Below are 14,506 nucleotides of genomic sequence, written 5' to 3'. Positions count from 1 at the left end.
CGAAATTGTTTGCTTCGATTGCGGGTGGAGCAATACTTGAATGCGGCTCATCTTGTGATGGAGCGGCGTAATCTCTAAGAGCACGAGCTGGTTCTGCCATCTCGAGTATCGAAGGGAAAATGTTTTTGAAATCAGGAAGTTCTACAGGAGGGAGATTGTTTGCAGCACGATATTCCCGAATTCGTCGTAAGACTCGGAGATATAGTTCGATATCGTTGATTCGTAAGTAGAATGGCTCGCCTTGTGAACGAGTATGTGGCATACAAATCGACGATAGAAAGAATAGAAAGAAAAGAAAAAACCTTAGTCTCTACAGCGTAACAGAAGAGTTACGATATCGATTAAATAAAAGTCCCCGGCAACGGCGCCAAAAACTTGATCGCTCGACTTCGTGAGTCGAGAATGGGGTACAAACTGCAAGTGCACAGTTCTATCGCGTAGTTTTAAAAGATATCGATCCCACAGGGACTTATGAATCGATATACCGTTATCTAAGGTTACTTCGTAAAGCTAAGGTGAATAATGTTTCTATGTTGGGGGAAAAAAGCTAAAAACTGAACTAAGATCTAGATTAAATATTAATAAAGCGGATATCGGTATGTAGTTCGTCGTAATTTGGGAATCAATTCTTTGTCGGTTTCTTGGTTTTAAAATAAATCTTTTCAGTTGACTTTATTGATTAAAAGTTTTATCTCAAACTCTCGCTCTGTTGAATAAACCATGATTTTATGTTAATGTAGCTGTCACTTATAATTAAGTCAAAAACCATTTTTTGAAAGCAATAAAGTCCGTAGAAACTCTTTTTAAGAAAACACTGACCGTTTAAACACCCTTATCTCAAACTCTCGCTCTGTTGACTTAGGTTATATAATTAAATTCAAATGCTTAACTCTCGTCCTCACATTCAATCTTTAAAAATACTTTTTGGAAAAGATCAGAATTTAATTAACTCTAAAACTTGCTCTCGCCCTGATCTAGAATTAATGTCTAATTTACATTGTCCAGTTAAAACCTCAAACTCTCGCTCTATTGATTTTAACTTCTTTATGTCTTTTACTTTCGTAAAAACCTTTGTTATTAACCCTGTAAATTGAGACCGTAAAAAGAGTGATTTTAATTTTAAATTTAATTAAACCGACTTAGTTTTGATTCCTTATTCCGCTTACTTTACATACCGATATCTGCTTTATTAATATTTAATCTAGATCTTAGTTCAGTTTTTAGCTTTTTTCCCCCAACATAGAAACATTATTCACCTTAGCTTTACGAACTAACCTTAGATAACGGTATATCGATTCATAAGTCCCTCTGGGATCGATATCTTTTAAAACTACGCGATAGAACTGTGCACTTGAAGTTTGTAGCCCATTCTCGACTCACAAAGTCGAGCGATCAATAGGCACGAAAAAAAAAACAGTTACCTTCTTGCTCCAGTCATGTTTGTGAAAATTCCCCTGTTAAACTTTGCATATCTGATGCTAGCACTAGAGTCTTTACTCTTCCAACTGTGCCTAATTTTATCAGCGAAAGTCGTAGATCCTTTGTCAGGCCGGAAGTCGAAGGATGAAGGGGGTGTTAGTGCAGTTGAGGTTCCACCAAACGTGGGTCCTACCATTAAGGCTTCTGCTGCCTCACAGATGGAGTCTGCAATGGCGGCATTATCCGTTGAACTAAGCAAACTACGGACAGGAAGAGCATCCGCTGGAATGATTGATCACATTATCGTAGAAACTGGCGGTGTCAAGATGCATTTGAATCGGTTTGCTCTTGTTTCCGTACTCGATTAAAAAACCTTATTTGTTAATCCTTTTGATCCAAAGACACTTAAACAATTAGAGAACGTCACTGTTTCATTTCCATTAGGATTAAATCCTAAAACAGATGGTGAAAGATTGATTGCTGTCATTCCACCATTGACCAAAGAGCACGTGCAGGCTATGAATAAGTTGGTGACTAAATCTTGCGAGGATACTCGGCAAAGCATTAGAAGAGCTCGACAAACGGCGATGGATGCCATTAAGAAGCTGAACTCCATGTCTTCCCCAAGGATGGCATAAAAAGATTGGAGAAAGAAGTTGATGACTTGACAAAAAATCTATCAAGACTGCGGAAGATATATGCAAGGCAAAAGAGAAGGAAATTAGTCAAGTTTGAGAAAATGCTGTTTGGTGAGGAATTCAAGAAACAAAGACTTACAGCAGCAAACATACCAAGCCAGCTAGACACCATTATCACTACAAAACGAAACAAGCTACAACCTTTTCCAATCAAAGCAACTTGGGCATAACCAATCGGTGATTGTAATATAAATGCTCATTCTTCCAATGCTTGCACATGCCTTTCAAAATGGGCAAAGTTGGGAAGTTGTGAATCCTGCAATTGTAAAAACAATCATAACAGTCAATTTAAAATCATCTGGTTACGATTTGCAGAGAATGTCCAAGATGCATGTGTTGAAGCAGCCAGCATTGCTGAACAGCCAATTTCCTATGTATTGGACTCGTGTATGGACTTGCAATATGTTCTTGTGCATTGCAGCTCTGGGTTGGAAGACTTTTGGTTATTCACGGAAAAACACTTGGTGGTGAGTTTGTAACTGTTTCTTTTTGTTGTAACTTTAAGTGGCCTGGGATTGAGTCAAGCAGCAACAAACTTCTACTCCTTTGAACAAGGGCGGATAGCTACTTATAGGTTACATGAGATGATGAGTCGATCCTCCTCAACTGTTATCCTGCATAAATGAAGAAAATACAAGCTTGAATGATCAAATATTGGGATTTCCAAAAACAAGTAGAGTGATGTTAGGACGGCGTTACATAAGAAGACCATGCTAACCTTGTGAAATGGTCTATTCACTAGCCGGCACACCAAGAAACAAAGCTTGCGGTATCCCGTTGCCAAACCTACTGATTCACAAGGTAATTGTCAGTTAATTGTTGCACCAACAACAGGTTGTAGCAGGAAATTATTGCAATCCTGTATCAGTTACATTTCCTACCTTTTCACATGAACCACCACCATTTTTCCAAGTGCTAAAGAGTCACCGAACCTCAAGGTTACAAGAGCCTTCACTGCGGTAAAACACATAATAGACAGCAAAGCAGTAAAATTTCAAAGAGTTCCCAATTTGGCATCCAGACAAAACAATTGGAGAAAGCGTGGTTCAGATTACCTTTCCAAGGCCAAGCATCAAAGGAGGTAGTCCAATTCTGAGCATCAAAAAGACTTCTGGAAATTTTCTTCTTTGAGCTTTTGAGTACCAAAGCCGAAAACCCTAATCTGTGAGCATAAAAGGAGAGGCGAATCGTTTCAGAAGGAGGAGGAAATTAGAAGGAGGCGGAATTGAAAACTTGAAAGCAAGAATCAAAACCTAATCCTAAGAGAAAAAGAACACCAGCATTTGAAGAAGTGAAGGGGAGATTCCAGCTCTACCTGAGCTCGTCATTACCGTCACCGAAGGTGAGTTTTCGATTGGATTCCTCTGAGCATTTGATAGAGAATGACTGATTGAGTTTGAGAGCGTGAGAGGGTTCGTGGGTAGCGATCGAGAGCGAAAGGGAGATTGAGAGCGAGAGAAAAATCTTGAGCGATGAGGGAGGGCGATGGCGAGCTTTGATGAGAGGTGATTTGATAGATTGAGGTCGCAATTGGGAGATTAGGCGAAGGTTGAGAGTGAGGGAGATTCATGTGAGAGACGGAAAGATGCGAGTGAGGAGGATGAGAGGATTTTCATTACTGTTCCTTATACTTTTTATTCATTTATTTTTATTTTTTTCAAAAAAAAACATGCTTTAAACCAGAAATTTAATTAACGGTATTTAGTTTTCCTCTGTTTTATTAAAAAGGTGTATATTAGTGTATTGTTTTGTATTCCCAATCCATTTCTCTTTTGAAAACCCAACAGGCGGCTGAGTTTTAATTTTTGGTTCCTCCATCATTTATTAGGGTAGTCCAACAGGTTTCTTTTTTTATTAGTTTTTTATTTTAATTCTTTTTTTTAATTTATCTTGGTTTATATAGCTAAATTAGTATTATAATAACAACTAGTCATAAGTGGCCTCGTGGAGAGGGTTGGTTTCTATGGTCTTTAGTGTAGTGGGTTCGATACCCATATTGAGCAGTTTATTTTCTTTTAGCATTTTATTTTCTTTTAGCATTTTATTTTCTGTTTATGTTTTTATTATACTCATGGTTGATCTGCTTTCTTTTAATTTCATCATTCATTCAAAACCATTTTAAAACTATAAAAATCATATTTTTCTCGATTCAATGTCGAGCCCATTTTCACACCCTTGTAAGTCGATTGCTTTTGAGCATCGCCATCAACCTCATATAGCTTACTCTTGGGCTTTCTTACAATGAGTCGGTTCTCTTGCACTTACACTCATGCATTATTTGTTGTTTGGGTCCGATTTAATTATTTCATGATTTTCTAATCCCCATTTGACAAAATGTACCCCACTCCCCCGATGTGTAATAATCTTGTACTATTTTATTTCTTTATTGTTTGGTTGTTTACTTAGCTACTAACACAAGAATAAAATCAACCATTTCCAAAAAAATACAAAAATAATGACTCGATCCAACGTCGAGTATTTTCTCAATAAACGAATCAATTCATTTCTCCCTCCTATTTTATTCCATGTCTTTCAAACTTTCACCAAACGTTTGATTCAACATCAAGCCATTTTTTCTAACAAAAGCTCAAAAAAAATATTAATTCATAGTCAAGACCTTTTCAATAAAGATGGAAGTGGAACGTGGTGTATACCATGCACTCCTGAGACTAGGATTCGAGATGTATATCTCGCCAATCCTAGCTCTCGCCATCATCTAAATTTATCCACTTTGCTCTCTCAAACACTCATTCAAATTTCTCTTAAGCGTCCATCAATACTTGATCTAGGTCAAGTCATTTTCACAACAAAACTCAAGATACATAATTCTTATTTAACACTTTTCCAATAAAGGTGGAAATGGAACATGGTGTATACCATGCACTCCTGAGGTTAAGATTCGAGACGTATGCCTCGCCAATCTTAACTCTCGCCATCGTCTAAAATTGTCAATGTGGTTTCGTCAAACCTTTTCTCAATCAAATCTAAGATACTTAAATCTTATTTAAAACTTTTTCAATAAAGGTGGAAATGGAACATGGTGTATACCATGCACTCCTGAGGTTAAGATTCGAGACGTATGCCTCGCCAATCTTAACTCTCGCCATCGTCTAAAATTGTCAATGCGGTTTCTTCAAACCCTTTCTCAATCAAATTCCAAAATACTTAATTCCTATCTTAACCTTTTTCAATAAAGATGGAAATGGAACATGGTGTATACCATGCACTCCTGAGGCTAGGATTCGAGATGTATATCTCGCTCATCCAAGTTCTCGCCACCACTCAAAATACATCCAACCAATCAAACCCTTTTCTCGCCGCCGTGCGATTAATCAAAAACCTTTTTCATAAACGAAGATATATTGTCTTAAGTGATACAAAACAATGTTTCGGCCACGATTGTTGAGTAGAGATAAATGACGCTTTTCCGAATGTAGATTTATAAATCCGTTCGATGTGTGGTATGCGTCCACTCCTCATCTGTTTTGGGTAAAACAATGTTTTCGTCGATTAATACAGTATAGCTTTCATTAAAATCGACCAACAAACAAACATTTTTCTACCCAGAACTACGTAAGCCTTGATTTCTCTTTTGAGATACGTAGGAGCAGGATTTTTAAATCTTGTCAGGCCCACTAATAAAAAACTTAGGTTTAGTCTTTCGTCAAAAATCCAAAAATATTCTCCTGTCTTTTATTCATTCTTTCCCACTTAATAACTTGAAAAGCCTAACATTTCAAACTAACATTAACGCACACAACTGACCTAATGGTTCCCGTTGAGTACAACGGACGTGAGGGGTGCTAATACCTTCCCCTTGCGTAATCGACTCCCGAACCCTGATATTGGTTGCGATGACCATATCTTATCCTTTCTTTTGTCTTGGGTTTTATCGATATTTCCCCTTTCCTTTTTAGGAATAAATAAAGTTCGGTGGCGACTCTGTTTGGTCCATCATTGCGAGCGTGCGATCGCGCTTCGCTTTGAAGTCGTATCCCCATTTTCTTCGAGGTGCGACAGATGGCGACTCTGCTGGGGACTGGCAAATCCCTAAGTGAGTCAAGCCTAGTTAGGACGTTTGTGTGCTTTTGTTTGTTTAATTATGTGGCTTTTCCCTTATTTATTGCTTTTTAATATCTTTATTGTTATATTGATATTTGTTGTATATTAGTTCCACCGTGTTGGGTACTTGGATTTTGATTGCAAACCTTGTGGGAAAGACTTTTTACCCGAGTCTCGAGTAGAAACATAAGATAGGACGAGGTTGAGTAGTGCGGGTCCGCGAGATGTATTTCTCGTTGGGTTGGTACGAGAACCTTACTTAGAGTAGATCCTTGAGAGGATGTTGTCGCTCGGCAAGTAAGTTGCCATAAGCTTCGATATTTTCTTTAGGATCCATGACTCTGAGAACCATTTGTAGAACCTTAGTTCTTTGTCCAACTAGGAAAGATGGTTGCGTAGTGTGGGTCTGCGAGATGAATTTCTCGTTGGATCGATGCGAGAACCTCACTTAGAGTAGATTCTTTAGATGGAGTTGATGCCCGGCAAGTAAGTTGCCGCAGGTAGCAAACAGTCTAATGGATCCATGACTCTAGGAACCTTTGTAGCCCTAGATCATACCCGGTGAGAACCTATTCTTGGAGAGCAGTCCGATTCATCAGTACCTCAGACTTTTGAACCCGTGTATGAAAAAAAAAACAAATATGCATGGCTTGCATTGCATTCATTCACATTTCATTGCATCTGCATCTCACCATAACGCATGTCATTTTCCAGACAAAAAAAAAACTCATCCATCCTTTGTCCGTGATCAGCAAAGTGATTCTCAACACGCATTTAGAACAAAGAACCATGTCTCAGGAGATGATGGACGAGCTAAGAAATAGCCAAGAAGCACTGAAGGGGGAACTTAATCTTTTGAAGAGCCAAATGAGATGGGTCTTGGAAACCCTGCAAGTCTTGTTGGGAAAAGAGGGTCACCCAATATACACCGCTGCAACAAAGAGAGTTATTACCCCACATCCGTCTGGTGTTACCCCAAGTCAAGGGAATTTCTATGTGGCAACTCCTCATTTACCAGTATGTGGACCTCCCTCAAGACGTCATCATCAACATCCTCTGGCTATTGCTCCTCAAAGTGACCCAAGCCAGGTTCAGAACAAAAATCAGAATCAGAACAAGAGGAACAAGGATCACAATGACTCGATTCCGGTGCCATATAGCAAGCTCTACCCGCAACTGATCCAAAATGCTTTGGTGACCCCTCGAGCTCTCGCACCTGTGTCACCATACCTGCCATGGTACAATCCAAATGCAACATGTGAATTCCATAAAGGAGCATTGGGACATGACCTGGATTCTTGCTTAGCGTTGAAAGCCTTGGTGCGAGGGTTGATTAACAAAAAGAGCTTAATCTTTGAAGAAGATCATCCGAAGGTCAAGTGCGAATACCATATTGGGACAATGGGGCACTCCATCGAGGAATGCAAGAGTTTTAAGCTCAAGCTGCAAGGATTGATTGACATAAGGTCACCAACACTCAAGGAGGAAGGCTCAGGTACATATACCTTGATTTCTGAGCCAGGTAATGAGAAAGGGAAAGGACCCTTGAAACCCCTCAAGGTTTTGTTCCACAAGGAAGATGTCAGGGATGTGGCTAAAGAGCTATCATTGTTTCCTGGTAAGAGCATTGAGATACCGTCTTGGATTTCCAATGTCACGGCCCATACCAATGAAAGAAAAGAAGAAGTGAGTAGTGGAGCCAAGAGGGTTGCGTTCAACGATGAGATTGAAGGAAAAGAATTTGAAGATCATCATGCCAATGTCAAAAAGCTTGTTGATCCCAACCTTCAAGTTTGAAGAAGTCAATTCCCTAAAGTTGGCAATCATTGGGCTGTCTCAGCATTTCTTTGTAGTTTCCTCGCATGTTGATTGTTAATTGCTTTTAAGCATTGTTGTTTTATTTGAATTGGTAAGATTAATGAAAGGTTTATGCATCTTTTGAATTAATCCATTCGTATTCACTCGTTTTTCATTTATGTTAAAAAACAAAAACAAAATACTCCTCTCATTCACTTTTGTTTATCAAACTATTGTGTTAACAAAGATTGGAAGGAGGATGATGAAAACGAAACACCTGAAATTGTTGTGGTATGCTTTTGAGTAAAACCTTGTCGATGATGTAAGGCATTGTTTCAAATCCCCAAACACTGAAGAGATAAGGAGTTAATCCCTAGTCAACCACTTTGAGCCTAGAAGTTGGTGTTTATTTCGGATCTAAAACCCTTAATCTTAACCTGGGGCAGGGTAGTTGTGTTCAGATAGTTTGATCGTGCATTCGATCTTTCAAAAAGATCGTCCATATGTATACCCTCCAATTGGGTTCAACCACATGTTATCCTTCGTGCACATGTTGAAATGTCGAAGAAGTTAAGCTAAAATTAGTGTTGGTTGATCCTCATCCACCAATAATGTGGCAGTCAATACCTTTAAAAAATAAAAAAAAGCCCGCTAAATCAAATACCATGAAATGACTTAGGCAAAAGTTAGGGCATCCCGATGGACCAAAAGCTTCAGAGAAGCGGTCCAGGCAAAATTAGGGATAAAGAAAATCAATCAAAAGAGGTCACCAAAATCCTCAACAAAACAAAAAAAAAATATAATAAGGTGACTGCCATTTCGAGAAAATTCGTCTTGAATCCTCATCACACCTTCGAACCCTCTTGGGAGTCAAATGCGTGTATTGAATTAACTGAACATAGGAACTGGAGATCATCAAGAAGAAGGGGTGGGTAAAAATAAATTTTGAGCCTTATATCCTTTTGTTTCAAAAAAAAAACCGTGAACCAGACCACGTTACAACCCTTAAAAGACCTAATTGAGGCAAGGTTTATTTTGAAAGCATACTATAACAAGGTTGTGTTAACTTGACTCCAAACGATTTTTGTTAATCATTTGATGGCACCAACTTGCATACTGCGAGTGACTAGATCATCATTGTGTTCTTATCATTGACCCGCCCACTATATTTCACCCTTTCATATCAATAAATTTTGATTTCAAATTTTTGCATAAGCATTGAATTAAAATTACCATTTTTGAATGAACAATCTTGTTTGCGAGTCAACACTTAGCATCAAAGAAATGCCAAATACAGTTGAGGAACTTGATGGAGTGAAAGAAGTCTAGTCAGGGGAAAATCACTTTGAGCATCAGTTAATTCGAGCTAATCACCCTAAGGGTCATCTCGCCAAGAGTAATTTGTTTCAAGACTCAGACCGGGGCAAGCCACCTCAGAGCTCAATGAGTCCAGCTATCCAAAGGATAATCAATCAAGAGTCTACCATTCCAGCATTTGGTTAGTCAAGTTCGGACCATTGCAAGTTTCAAACACTTGGGGCAAGCCATCTCGAGGTAGTCTCATGGCAAGTTGTTTCCAAACCCACTTTCAAGGTTAACATTGCCAAAGTCCCAATAAATAGGGGCAAGATGAGCCACAGAGGGGCAGAACCTCTTTCTTCGTGCTTTCAAACTGCTCAAACAAATTCTGTCATACGTCAACAACTATTGAGTTTAAGACGAGTGCCCGAAAATTATGCTAGCACGATTCATTAATCCTCCAAAAGGATTCCATTGGCTAAGTTGTGGCTATCAAACTGGATAGAATCCTCCTTTGACAACATCTATCATAAAATATTTGGTTGAGTTCTCGGTGTTGAGGAATCATGAGCTTCCATAGAAAGCCTTTACAAACTCCCAGTCTGCCCAGTGTCAGCATTCTCATAATCATGATCATTCATATATCATGCATAAAAGAAAATTCAAATCATGCATAGCCGAAATGTACTTCGTGCTCATTTTGCATTGACTCAGGTCTTGTTGTCGATCCTATGATCCTTTGACCTTTGATTCCAATTTGTATTTGGTGCCCTTAAACCCACATCCGGTTTTCGCAGTCATTTTCAAATCCAAGTTTTGTTCAATACTATTCAGGTCATGTATGAACCTGTTGTTGAGCTTTTATTCCGGGGTCAGGTCATACTTGAACTTGCTCTGAAGAGTTTTTCCAATTTTTGTTCAATACTATTCAGGTCATGTATGAACCTGTTGTTGAGCTTTTATTCCGGGGTCAGGTCATACTTGAACTTGCTCTGAAGAGTTTTTCCAATTTTTGTTCAATACTATTCAGGTCATATATGAACCTGTTGTTGAGCTTTTATTCCGGGGTCAGGTCATACTTGAACTTGCTCTGAAGAGTTTTTCCAATTTTTGTTCAATACTATTCAGGTCATATATGAACCTGTTGTTGAGCTTTTATTCCGGGGTCAGGTCATACTTGAACTTACTCTGAAGAGTTTTTCCAATTTTTGTTCAATACTATTCAGGTCATGTATGAACCTGTTGTTGAGCTTTTAGTCCGGGGTCAGGTCATACTTGAACTTGCTCTGAAGAGTTTTTCCAATTTTTGTTCAATACTATTCAGGTCATATATGAACCTGTTGTTGAGCTTTTATTCCGGGGTCAGGTCATACTTGAACTTTCTCTGAAGAGTTTTTCCAATTTTTGTTCAATACTATTCAGGTCATGTATGAACCTGTTGTTGAGCTTTTATTCCGGGGTCAGGTCATACTTGAACCTGCTCTGGAGATTTTTTCTCTATTCGTTCAATACTATTCAGGTCATGTATGAACCTGTTGTTGAGCTTTATTCCGGTGTCAGGTCATACATGAACCTGTTCTGAAGAGTTATTCTCCATGATTTTTCCCCAGCGTTGTCAGGTCATATATGAACCTGTTTTGTTGTGTCTGAACCTGTTATGCATTTTCTTCCTTATTCAGGTCTGGTAAGTCATATGTGAACTTACTCCCTAAATCTCTTGTACTCCGAATGCTGCTTATCAAATTCCACTTAGATTACTCCCCAGTGTGTGTTTGACTCTCCAGCAGGATTTGTTTTCCCCAGCGAGTTTGTTTCTTACCACTTGTCTGTCTTCCTGTGGACCATCAGCATTCCCCACAACTTGGTCTATCTAGTAGCATCCCCTGTCAAGGGTCCACCATATCCCTAGCAGGGAAGAAAATTAAAAAAAAAAGAATCATGCATCCACGCATATCATGTCATGCATATCATATCATATCACACCATGTCATAGGGATTCAGGATCAAAATTCGGGTCTTCTTAGTATTTAACCATCTCCCACTATGATCATATGAAGAACGTCCTGCTTCATATTCTCTAGTTGAAGACGCTTAAATAGGGGCAACTGTCATACCCCGATTTTGGTCCTGAATTTTTCATTTTTGTTTGGCACTTGGCCTAAGGTTCATTTGCATATATTCATTCCCAAATCCATATTTTTGTTACACATTGGTCATTGTCTGTGCCTTTTTGATCATGGTGCTTTTGATTATAAAATGGATTTTAATCATTTGATTTTTTTTAATTTTTCAATTTGATTTTAATTTCAAATTAAGCTTAATTCCAAATTTCAATTTAATTTTAATTGTTATTTTTACTCTAATTGATTTTAATAAATGTTAGAATTGATATCAAAGTAATTTTAACAAATTATGAATTAATTTGATTTTAATTTGGTTTTTACTGATTTTTTATTATTATTTAAATTGATATTTAAATTAGTCTTGGATTATTTCTAAAAATCCATTTTATAACCAAACATGATCCATTTTTCATCCATAGTTCATCCCAAATCAAAATAGCACATACAAACATTTCATAACATTCAATAATATTTAGCTTTCAAGCATTTCCAAACTCATTTTCATACACATATTTTCATGTCCAATTACATTCAATTACCATTGCATATCCATTTCCATTTCCAATTCATTACATTTGCAACACCATAATTTGTTATTCAGTTGCTATTCAAGTCATATGCACCACAGTTCATGTTCAAATTCATTCCAAATATCAATTAGTGCAAATCATGGCCATATAAATTTCATTCAAAGTGTTTTATTCCATTCAAATGATCAATTACATTATTACAATCCATCACACATGTTGATTCCGCACCTCTCCGAAAACCTTTCACTCGTGCTTCTATCCTGTTCGATCCTAAAAAAGCTGCTGATATTAATATTGGATCCATTTTCACTTTTGCTCTTCAAGATTTGGAGGTTCTTATTAACAACGATGAACCGTTCAGGAATTATGAGATTGATTTTGTTCAGCCACCAAAGTAAAGAGTTGGATAGAGAGTTAATGGGGTTGAACGGAATAATCAACATAATGTGTTGAATAATTCTTATGCTACCATCTGCACTTCAAACTTTTGAATATTTGATATGAAGACACAAGATTCACGTGTACAACAAGGGGGATTTGATATTGTGCGCATTGCCATACCATGACACACATGCGTTTGTTCGAATAGTACAGATACTTGACATAAGGAGTGGTACATGGGGGCTTATGGAGGGTGTGAAAGTCTTTGGTACACCACCACCTAGGATGGTTATAGTGCAGCAATGCCTTCGTGACAAGGGTGTATTAGAAGTTCTATGCAATAACACATCTCCATCTAAAAAGTTTCAACCTTCGAAGAATTTCTAAAGATGAATACTGCCAGCAGGCTTTGCTGTCCTTGATAGAAAAGAATCTTCAGGCAATCGGCTGGATGATAGCATGATAAAGGATATGTTTGTATTTTTTGCTTCCTCAAAGTTCAAACATGCATTCCGTGAACACCTCCATTTCTTAGTTGCGCCGTGCAGTGTATCACCGGCCCGCCTATTATCTAAAGTTTTTCACAGATGAAGGTGTTCCTGCTGCAGTTCAGGTTGAAAGTCTTCAGTGTTATGCATTTCTATGTAGTCTGTCACAAGTTAAATGGCAAACTGAATTTTTGGCCGAATTTCCTTCTATCCTTGTTCCATTGGCCGGTGATGATCAGACTGTAAGGGTTCCAAACTGATTGGAAAGTACACAATCATCAAACTAGAGCTATCAGCCCTTGAATCTTGTAGGTGTAGTGTTCTCCTGCAAAAAAAATAAAGAGAGGTTGTTTTATCTCGAGTCAGCAAAGTAACAGAAGACACGAATTGTAAAAGGAAATTCAAATAGAAGGGTAAGGATGTATTGGCTAAAGCTAAAATAGGCACGAAAAAAAAAACAGTTACCTTCTTGCTCCAGTCATGTTTGTGAAAATTCCCCTGTTAAACTTTGCATATTTGATGCTAGCACTAGAGTCTTTACTCTTCCAACTGTGCCTAATTTTATCAGCGAAAGTCGTAGATCCTTTGTCAGGCCGGAAGTCGAAGGATGAAGGGGGTGTTAGTGCAGTTGAGGTTCCACCAAACGTGGGTCCTACCATTAAGGCTTCTGCTGCCTCACAGATGGAGTCTGCAGTGGCGGCATTATCCGTTGAACTAAGCAAACTACGGACAGGAAGAGCATCCGCTGGAATGATTGATCACATTATCGTAGAAACTGGCGGTGTCAAGATGCATTTGAATCGGTTTGCTCTTGTTTCCGTACTCGATTAAAAAACCTTATCTGTTAATCCTTTTGATCCAGAGACACTTAAACAATTAGAGAACGTCACTGTATCATTTCCATTAGGATTAAATCCTAAAGCAGATGGTGAAAGATTGATTGCTGTCATTCCACCATTGACCAAAGAGCACGTGCAGGCTATGAATAAGTTGGTGACTAAATCTTGCGAGGATACTCGGCAAAGCATTAGAAGAGCTCGACAAACGGCGATGGATGCCATTAAGAAGCTGAACTCCATGTCTTCCCCAAGGATGGCATAAAAAGATTGGAGAAAGAAGTTGATGACTTGACAAAAAATCTATCAAGACTGCGGAAGATATATGCAAGGCAAAAGAGAAGGAAATTAGTCAAGTTTGAGAAAATGTTGTTTGGTGAGGAATTCAAGAAACAAAGACTTATAGCAGCAAACATACCAAGCCAGCTAGACACCATTATCACTACAAAACGAAACAAGCTACAACCTTTTCCAATCAAAGCAACTTGGGCATAACCAATCAGTGATTGTAATACAAATGCTCATTCTTCCAATGCTTGCACATGCCTTTCAAAATGGGCAAAGTTGGGAAGTTGTGAATCCTGCATTTGTAAAAACAATCATAACAGTCAATTTAAAATCATCTGGTTACGATTTGCAGAGAATGTCCAAGATGCATGTGTTGAAGCAGCCAGCATTGCTGAACAGCCAATTTCCTATGTCTTGGACTCGTGTATGGACTTGCAATATGTTCTTGTGCATTGCAGCTCTGGGTTGGAAGACTTTTGGTTATTCACGGAAAAACACTTGGTGGTGAGTTTGTAACTGTTTCTTTTTGTTGTAACTTTAAGTGGCCTGGGATTGAGTCAAGCAGCAACAAACTTCTACTCCTTT

General features: G+C 38.3%; 3 pseudogenes; all 3 read left to right on the top strand.

Annotated features, from left to right (window-relative positions):
- The first annotated feature begins 231 nt into the window (after nucleotides 1–231).
- On the top strand, nucleotides 232–2,154 carry LOC127104555 (uncharacterized; annotated as a pseudogene).
- A 9,971-nt stretch (nucleotides 2,155–12,125) lies between these two features.
- Nucleotides 12,126–12,696, top strand: LOC127104553 (uncharacterized protein At3g06530-like; annotated as a pseudogene).
- A 72-nt stretch (nucleotides 12,697–12,768) lies between these two features.
- On the top strand, nucleotides 12,769–13,995 carry LOC127104552 (uncharacterized; annotated as a pseudogene).
- The last annotated feature ends 511 nt before the right edge of the window (nucleotides 13,996–14,506 follow it).

The sequence above is a fragment of the Lathyrus oleraceus genome, chromosome 7 (assembly GCF_024323335.1).
Source record: "Lathyrus oleraceus cultivar Zhongwan6 chromosome 7, CAAS_Psat_ZW6_1.0, whole genome shotgun sequence".
Classification (NCBI taxonomy): domain Eukaryota; kingdom Viridiplantae; phylum Streptophyta; class Magnoliopsida; order Fabales; family Fabaceae; genus Lathyrus; species Lathyrus oleraceus.
The sequence above is the reverse complement of the archived record's forward strand: the minus strand, read 5'-3'. Positions and strand labels throughout refer to the sequence as shown.